General features: G+C 49.7%; 1 pseudogene across 1 annotated transcript; it reads left to right on the plus strand.

Moving 5' to 3' along the window:
• Positions 1–201: 201 nt before the first annotated feature.
• Positions 202–571, plus strand: LOC105523779 (annotated as a pseudogene). The gene has a single exon (XR_001003644.1). The product of XR_001003644.1 is annotated as a 60S ribosomal protein L22-like 1 pseudogene (transcript).
• Positions 572–8,311: the final 7,740 nt, after the last annotated feature.

The raw sequence follows: 8,311 nt of genomic DNA on the forward strand, positions 1-8,311 counted from the left end.
AAAAAAAATTAGCCGGGCATGGTGACGCATGCCTGTAATCCCAGCTACTCGGGAGGCTGAGGCAGGAGACTCGCTTGAACCCAGAAGGCGGAGGTTGCAGTGAGCCGAGATTGCGCCATTGCACTCCAGCCTGGGCGACAAGAGCAAAACTCCATCTCAAAAAAAAGAGAGAGACAATTTTCTCTCTGCTCGCGTGGCTGACTTGCAAGGGCGCCGCAGAAAGACAAGAAGCCCAAGAATTCAACCTGGAAGTTTAATTTGGACCTTACTCATCCAGTAGAAGATGGAATTTTTGATTCTGGAAATTTTGAACAATTTCTACGGGAGAAGGTTAAAGTCAATGACAAAACTGGATATCTTGGGAATGTTGTTCACACTGAATGCTTCAAGAATAAAATCATATTCTTTCTCAGAAACAGTTCTCTAAAAGGTATTTGAAATACCTTACCAAGAAATACCTTAAGAAGAGCAATCTTCATGATTGGCTTTGAGTGGTTGCATCTGACAGGAGACTTATGAACTTCATTACTTCCAGATTAGTCAAGAAGATGAATCAGAGCTGGAGGACTAGGCAAAGGCTTCCCTTGTAGGGCTTTGCTTATTAACAAAATAAATGAAGTGTATGTGAGAAATACCAAGAAATTGGCTTTTATTTTATTTTAGTTTTTATTTTAGTTTATCACCGAATAAAAAAAAATTGCACTCTTTTAAAAAAAGAGACAATTTTCTTTCTGCTACATTTTCAAGAAGGCAGGAGGAAGATTATCAGGCTTTGTTTGGGGCTTAAGGGTGAGGGATCTTCTACTTGATAGTACCACAGTGCACAGTTTCCCTTTTCAAGGTGGCCTCGTAGTCTAAGTTGGCTGCTGCGGCCCCACTCACACACCTGCTTTCTATTCGGCACAAAAGACCAGACTGAGAAGGATGCATCCTTTATTTTAAAGGCGCTTTTTAGCAGTTGTACTCACAACTCGTGCTTACGTCCTGTTGGCTGGAACTTTTCTTCATGACACATTGACCTGCAAAAAAGTTGGTGAAAGGAAAGCTTCTGTTCCGGGGCGGGGGGCGGGAGTGGGGTGGAGAATAAACTGAAATTAAAAATCAAGGACTCTATTACTGAGAAGGAAAGGAGAATGATTATTGGAGGACAATATGCAGTCTTCATCACCGGAATCGAACATATATTTTTTTTTTGTTCCTGAAAATGAGTTCTGCCTCACTCTCTCCAGGGCATGGTGAGGGGTGGGAGTGGTAGCTGGTAGAAAGCTAGTGTCCTTAAGACAAAGATTGGCTTTAATCCTGCTTTGGGTTTTTGGGTGATCTGAAATCCAAATGTGGACACAAATGTCTATTTCTGTGTTTGTCTTTGAGACAGGGTCTCACTCTGTCACCCAGGCTGGAGTGCAGTGGCGCGATCTTGGCTCACTGCAGCCTTGACCTCCTGGGCTTGGGTGATTCTCCCACCTCAGCCACCCAGGTAGCTGGGACTACAGGCGCCCGTCACCATGCCCAGCTAATTTTTTGTATTTTTAGTAGAGATGTGGTTTCACTATGTCACCCAGGCTGGTCTCGAACGCCTGGACTCAAGCAATCCACTAGCCTCAGCCTCCCAGAGTGCTGGGATTACAGGCATGAGCCACCGCACCCGGCCAAAAGTCTATTTAAGAGCACAAATGAGGGAAAAATAATCTAGCTTTGCCAATTATATTATCACTAAAGCTCTTATGTTGTTGTAAAAAGTCACCAGACATGTTGTATAATGTCACTTCTTCCTTCCTTCTTCTTTCTTTTTTCTTTTTTCCTTTCCTTCCTCCCTCCTTCCCTCTTTCTCTCTCTCTCTCTCTCTCTCTCTCTCTCTCTCTCTCTCTCTCTCTCTCTCTCTCTCTCCCCCAAACCTTTAGAGACAGGGTCTTACTCTGTCTCTCTCTCTCTCTCTCTCTCTCTCTCTCCCCCCCAAACCTTTAGAGACAGGGTCTTACTCTGTCACCCAGAGCTGGAGTGCAGTGGTGTGATCATAGCTTACTGCAGCCTTGAACTCCTGGGCTTAAGCCTCCTCCCACTTCAGCTTCCCAAATAATGTTGAATTTAGATGATAAGTTTACACAAGTCTTTAAAGTCAACCAACTCTCATCCTGTGAATTCAGAGACAACAGCTGACTATCCAAGAGATAAAGATTCCTTGCTGTTCCTTTTCACTATCTTCTTTGCTTATTGGAAAATGCTGGAGTTACCCCAAATTCTGTCCTGTTTTTTTTTTTTCTATCATTTTAATCCTTCTTGAGTTTTTTCCAATTTGTCATGTTTAAAAGTGGACTCATCCTTTCCTTTCTTTTGAGACGAAGTTTCGCTTTTATTGCCCAGGCTGGAGTGCAATGGCGCGATTTTGGCTCACCGCAACCTCCGCCTCCCGGGTTCAAGATATTCTCCTGCCTCAGCCCCCCAAGTAACTTGGATTACAGGCTACTGGCTGATTTTGTATTTTTAGTAGAGACGGGGTTTCTCCATGTTGGTCAGGCTGGTCCAACTCCCGACCTCAGGTGATCTGCCTGCCTTGGTCTCCCAAAGTGCTGGGATTACAGGCATGAGCCACCATGCCCGGCCGATCCTTTCCTTTCTAACCCTGTTCCTGGTTGTCCCCCTACTGAGTAGACAGCACCAGCCATGGCCTCAGCCAGGTACCCTACTCTCCCTCACAGTTCACATTTAGCCAGTGAGTGCTAGGCTTTCTACTTCTTTCTCTCTAATTCACTTTTCACTTTCTCCAAACTCCTGCCATCTGCCAGGAACAGGGAAGCATCCTCTCTTGCTCGATTATAGCAGGAGCCTCCCTATCTCCTCAGATCATCCAGGCTGATCTTGCTAAAAGTTCAACTCTGCTCCTGTCTTGCCCCTCTTTAAACCAGATTCTTCCATAGAATTAAGCCCAGGTTCTTTTGTCAATTGTTTTCCTTCTTATTAATTAATTAATTAATTATTATTATTATTATTTTTGAGATTGAGTCTCGCTCTGTTGCCCAGGCTGGAGTGCAGTGGTGCGATCTCGGCTCACCGCAGCCTCTGCCTCCTGGATTCAAGTGATTCTCCTCCCTCAGCCTCCTGAGTAAGCTGGGACTACGGGCACACGCCACCATGCCCGACGAGTTTTTGTATTTTTAGTAAAGATGGGGTTTCACTGTTGGCCAGGCTGGTCTCGAACTCCTGATCTCGTGATCTCCCCACCTCAGACTCCCAAAGTGCTGGGATTACAGGTGTGAGCCACCATGCCCAGCCTTATTAATTTATTTTTTAGAGATGGTGTCTTGCTCTGTCTCCCAGGCTGGAGTGCAGTGGTGTGATCATAGCTTACCTCAGCCTCAAACTCTTGGGCTCATGCAATCTTCCTGCCTCAGCCTCTGGACCAGCTGGGAATACAGGCGTGTACCACCACACCTGGTCAACTTTTAATTTTTTTGTAGAGATGGAGTCTCACTATGTTGTCCAGGCTGGTTTTGAACTCCTGACCTGCAGAGATGGGAGGATCGATGGAGCCTTCCATCTCTGACTTTTAACATGGTCTAGAAGGCCTCCATGAGCTCTATCTCACCTCTTTTTTGCTCCTTCCCCGCGGACCTTTACAGCCATTCCAAACTCCTTTCACTTCTGATTATCTCATGTTCTCTCTCACCTCCCGGCCCATGCAATGAGGTTGCAACCTCCCCAACTACATTCTTACTCCTCTTAGATTTGCAGAGAAGCCTTCCCTGAAAGAAGCCCTCTCCCACCTCCCAGGTTGGGTTAGGCTCCTCCTGTGTGCTGACCTTGTCTCCCTCCAACATTGCTTAGAATACTAAGTTGCAACTTTATGTCTAATTGATTGCTCCACTAGTCCATAAAATCTAGGAGGAAAGTGCTGTATCCTCAGCCCTTGACACACGGCCTTGTACATCTTAAGTTTGCATATGAACCACTTTATTTACCAGGGATATTATCTTATTTAATCCTCAAGACAACCCTATAGGTTGTGCATGATTATTCCAATTGTTGTCATTGCTGTTATTTTAAATAAAGATGGGGGCTCACTATGTTGCCCAGGCTGGTCTTAAACTCCTGGGCTCAGGTGATCCTCCCACCTTGGCCTCCTAAACTGTTAGGGTTGCAGTCGTGAGCCACCTTGCCTGGTCGATTATCCCCCTTTTAATGGATGCGCAAAGAGTCGAGGTTCCACTGGTTTTCCACTGCAGTGTCTCTGCTGAAGACTTTAAAAAAAAAAAAAAAAAAATCACAGAGCACTGCTGGACTCCTGGGACTTGCAGAGGACAAGGCCCTCTCTTCAGTGAGGCTGATCTACACAGAGCCAGCCCTCCTTCCCCTCCCAGCCACAGCTGTGTGTTGGAAAGCTGGAGGCCTGGGCCCCTAATAAAGAGCAGACCTCCCAATCTCCTCGTTCCCTCCCCTCCCCCACACGGTTTTCAAATTAAAAGCAACTAAAACGAAAGACCTAAGGAGCAGGAGAGGGCGGAGGCACAACAACATGTCTAAACCGAGGAAGGGGGCTCTCTTGGCAGGGAAGGGGTATCCAAAAGCCAGATCCAGAGGGTTCCAGTCCTACCAGTCTGTCCCAGACTCTAAGGAGTGTATGGCCCACCGGGCTGGACTGGACCAGGAAACAAGTTCTTGTCCTCAGGTCCGTAAACAGGCTGTGGTGTTAGGAATCCTCTGCTTCTACTTCTCCTTGGAGAGCAAGCCCCTCAAACCCAGAAGAGAGGCTGCACCTTGAGATCCAGCCAGCAACCACAGAGAAGAGGAGGTGGGTGCAGAGTCCTGGGGAGGGTAACTTTCACCTCAAGCTGCACAGACCCATCTCGATCTTTTTGGAGAATTCCTCCTTTTCCAAGACTTGTGCCGTTCTGAATTCTGAGCGTGCAAAGAGACTCCTTAGAGCTAGCTTACAAGCCTCAGCTGGGGCAGACCCGAGGCCAGGGCGTCCCTCTCTCTGCCAGGATCCCTCACATCTGTGCGTCGCCTCCACTACCTCCGGGCAAAGGACCCTTCCGCGCTGGACCCAGGGAGGGGCTATTCTAGATGCAGCCAAGGGTTAAAGGGGGTGAGGGAAGGAGCAGTTGGCACCATTTTCTTTTGCAAACCACCAAACGGGCCCTTCGTTTTCAAACTGTGAAGCCAGAAACATCCCCTGTTCCCTTGCCCCGCCCATCACCATTTGAAAAAAATAATTCACAAGTTTAAACGTGATTTTCACAACTAACGGCTTTGATAACTGTTACATTCGTAAGGCTTCTAGAGCAAACGGACTTGAATTCTTCGAGGAAAGTATAATTGGGGTGGAGCTGGGGAGCAGGGGAGGAGAAGACACAAAAAGCCAACTCAGCGGGAAGCGCCCTCAAAGCCAAAGGTGTGGCGCTCGGAGCTGCGGCCTCCCTCGCCCGGGAGTCGGGGCCGGGAGAACGGGCCCTGGAGGCAGGGCAAGGCACGGCGAGATTTTGCTTTTGTTTTTAGTGACCGTTTTGATCTGGTTGTAAAAAGTTTACGAGGCCCTCTTTTTGAAGGTCAGCTCATCGACTGCACCTTTTTATGCCCTTGCTCCCAATTTCATGTCGCCTGCAGGCGTAGATGCGCAAGGCCGAGGACAGAACTGTCACAGTCCCTACCCTTTTCTCCCAACTTCCCGGCCCGGCTCAATTCGGGAGTTGAGCCTCCTTCCTTTCCGCACGCAGCCTCCCCGACTCCCCGTTTGGGGAGAAAACTCACATTCTTAACCCCTTGATAATCCCTTAAGGGAAAAACAAAACAAAAAACCCCAAGAGGCTGAAAATTAGAATCCGGGCGCGGGTTGAGATCTGCGCAGCGCTGCCCAGGCCAGTGCAGGTCGCTCCTCTCCTGGTACACGTGATGGCCTGGTCCCCTCCTCCCACCTCCCGCACGGCGCCCAGTCAGAAGCACAGGAAGGGGAGAAAAGACCCGCAGCCCGCCTCAGGAGGGCAAGCTTTCTCGCCCCCTGCGGTTCCGGGGCCATCCAGGACCTGGGGCGTCGAGGGACCAATCTGGAAGATCTTAGAACAACACTGGGAGAACGCGGCAAGAACTCGCCCCGCCTTCACCCGACGCTCCGGACTGACTGCCCGGCGCAGACCGACTTCTCCCGAACCAGCCTCGTACCAGCCTTAGAAGGCGGAAAACAGGATTCAAACCCGCCTATGAGCAGTGGTAGGGGCGGGGGCTGTGGGGGCAGGACTCGGTTTAAGGAACCAACCGCCTCAGTTCGAGGGTCTCCTGTCCGGAGGTTGCTCCTGACCACTGGGTTTATTTTGTTTTGCAGAGGAGGCAGATGTTGACCTCTCTTCTTTGCACAGTCTCTCCGCGAAATCTTCCCCCAACCATTTGCTTTCTTGCGCCACCCCCCACCGGGGCGCTATCCCCAGAGTCAGCTCCTCAGGCCTTTAAACCTTCCAGAATGTCACACATGGAAACCTTTAACAAATGTTTGTTAATGGTCATAACAAAGGCATCATTCAAATTAGGCAGTTAATTACTACCAGAAGGACAACTGGGTGCTCGCTTGCTCATCCATTGCTTTCTGCTTTAAACTCCTGAGGAGTCGCTGCCTGGAACCACTCCCGCCCGGGCTGCTTTTCGGGCCCCATTAAACGGCTCTGAAATGAACTGTGAAGTTACCATTTGTGGGCGGAGAGCGCTGGGGCGCTGCGGACGGAAGACCCTGGCTTGACCGGGCTAGCAGTGTCGCCGAAACAAAGCAGTCCTTCTGGGTAGGCTCTCTGTCTCGCCTCCTACCCTCTGGGGCAACTCGCCTAAAAACCCAGTTCTCAACAGCAAGAAGGCCAGCAGCCGCTTTTGCCTTTTATTCCGCACTCTGATTTTTGGGGGGAATCGTTTGTTCCCGCTCATTTTCTACAAACATTACGGTATCCTGTTAGCATTCCGAACAAGGGGCTGTTCATATATTTGCCTTCAATGATTTCCTGAAGGAACATGTGGAAGTAATAGCGAGCTGTGCAGTCACCCGAGCTGAAGATGCACGAGAGCGGGTCGCGTAGAAGAGCTGGGACAATGGGGCCCCCAGCGCAGCCCCAGCCGCCCTATTTCGGAGGCTGATACCCCAAGATCCTGTCCTGATTAGACACAGCACCGCGCCCCTTGGAGTACTTCTCTGTGACTCTCCTCTGTCCACTGCACTGTGTCCACCCTCCTGGTGAAGGAGGAGACGGCTGTTGGACGTGTCAGTCCCAACCCGGCCACCTTGGCCAGTTTCAGAGTGCTTGTGTGGGGGTGGGGTTGAAGGAGAAGGATGAAAGATGACCCCCAACCCCAACAAGAGAATTCAAAAATCAGAGAGGGAAAAAGGTGAACGCGCTCCCCTCCTCCGCTGTTGCTGGGAAGTCCCAATCTGCCCAGGTCTGGTTTCTGGAGCATCAGCGCCCCCTTTCCCTCGCCGGCAGGATCGTTTCCTCCCGACACTGGCCTCGCGCCTTGGGGTTTGGGGCTCAGCTGTCAACTCCGAAGCATTCGTAGGGTTCGACCCACTCGGCGGGAGGGAACGGAGGGAGAATCAAAAGGCACCCTCCCCCACGACGCGGAGGCGGCAGGACGATTCCCCAAACGCCCAAGCTTGAACTTTTTTGTATGCGAGATAGAAGCCAGGGCAGCCTCGCCCAGATAACCCCCAAAACAAAGGCACGACCAGATAAGTGACTTAAAGGGAGTAAAGGTCGTTCTATCGGAAAACGTTCCAAACTTACACAGACCCTCTTTTCTTTGTACCCTATTTCAGACTCCACCCAGTCTTGCACACACACACACACACACACACACACATCCCGCACACAAAACAAAAACCCATCGTTGTCGTATTGGACTCAACAGTTTGCCTAATCCCATTAAAGAACTAGCAACTATATAGCCCTTAGCCCTTCCCCTAAAAGACCCTTAGTTCAAAACGGCGCAACCGCTTGGAGATTTCTCCCGAGGGCCCTATTTCTAGTTGGGCCGAGTTTGTAGAAGGGACATTTCTTGATTCTAGATTTATATTCTCTCTGGGTATTAAATGCAATTTTGTATGTTCCTTTTCTCCTTTTCAAAGAGAACACAAAACTATAGCAGTCTAAGAAAATAACCCCAAAATGGGGAGGCAAACTCATTCTGGAAATGATGGGCTGTCTGTAGTTTCACAAAACCGCTTTCCCGGCATAGCACCAACACTTCCCCCTTCCACCCCCCCCCCATCCCATCTGGTCGGCTTCTCCCCGCCCCCCAGTTGTTGTCGAAGTCTGGGGGTTGGGACTGGACCCCCTGATTGCGT

This window comes from Colobus angolensis, unplaced genomic scaffold (assembly GCF_000951035.1).
Source record: "Colobus angolensis palliatus isolate OR3802 unplaced genomic scaffold, Cang.pa_1.0 Scaffold473, whole genome shotgun sequence".
Lineage (NCBI taxonomy): Eukaryota > Metazoa > Chordata > Mammalia > Primates > Cercopithecidae > Colobus > Colobus angolensis.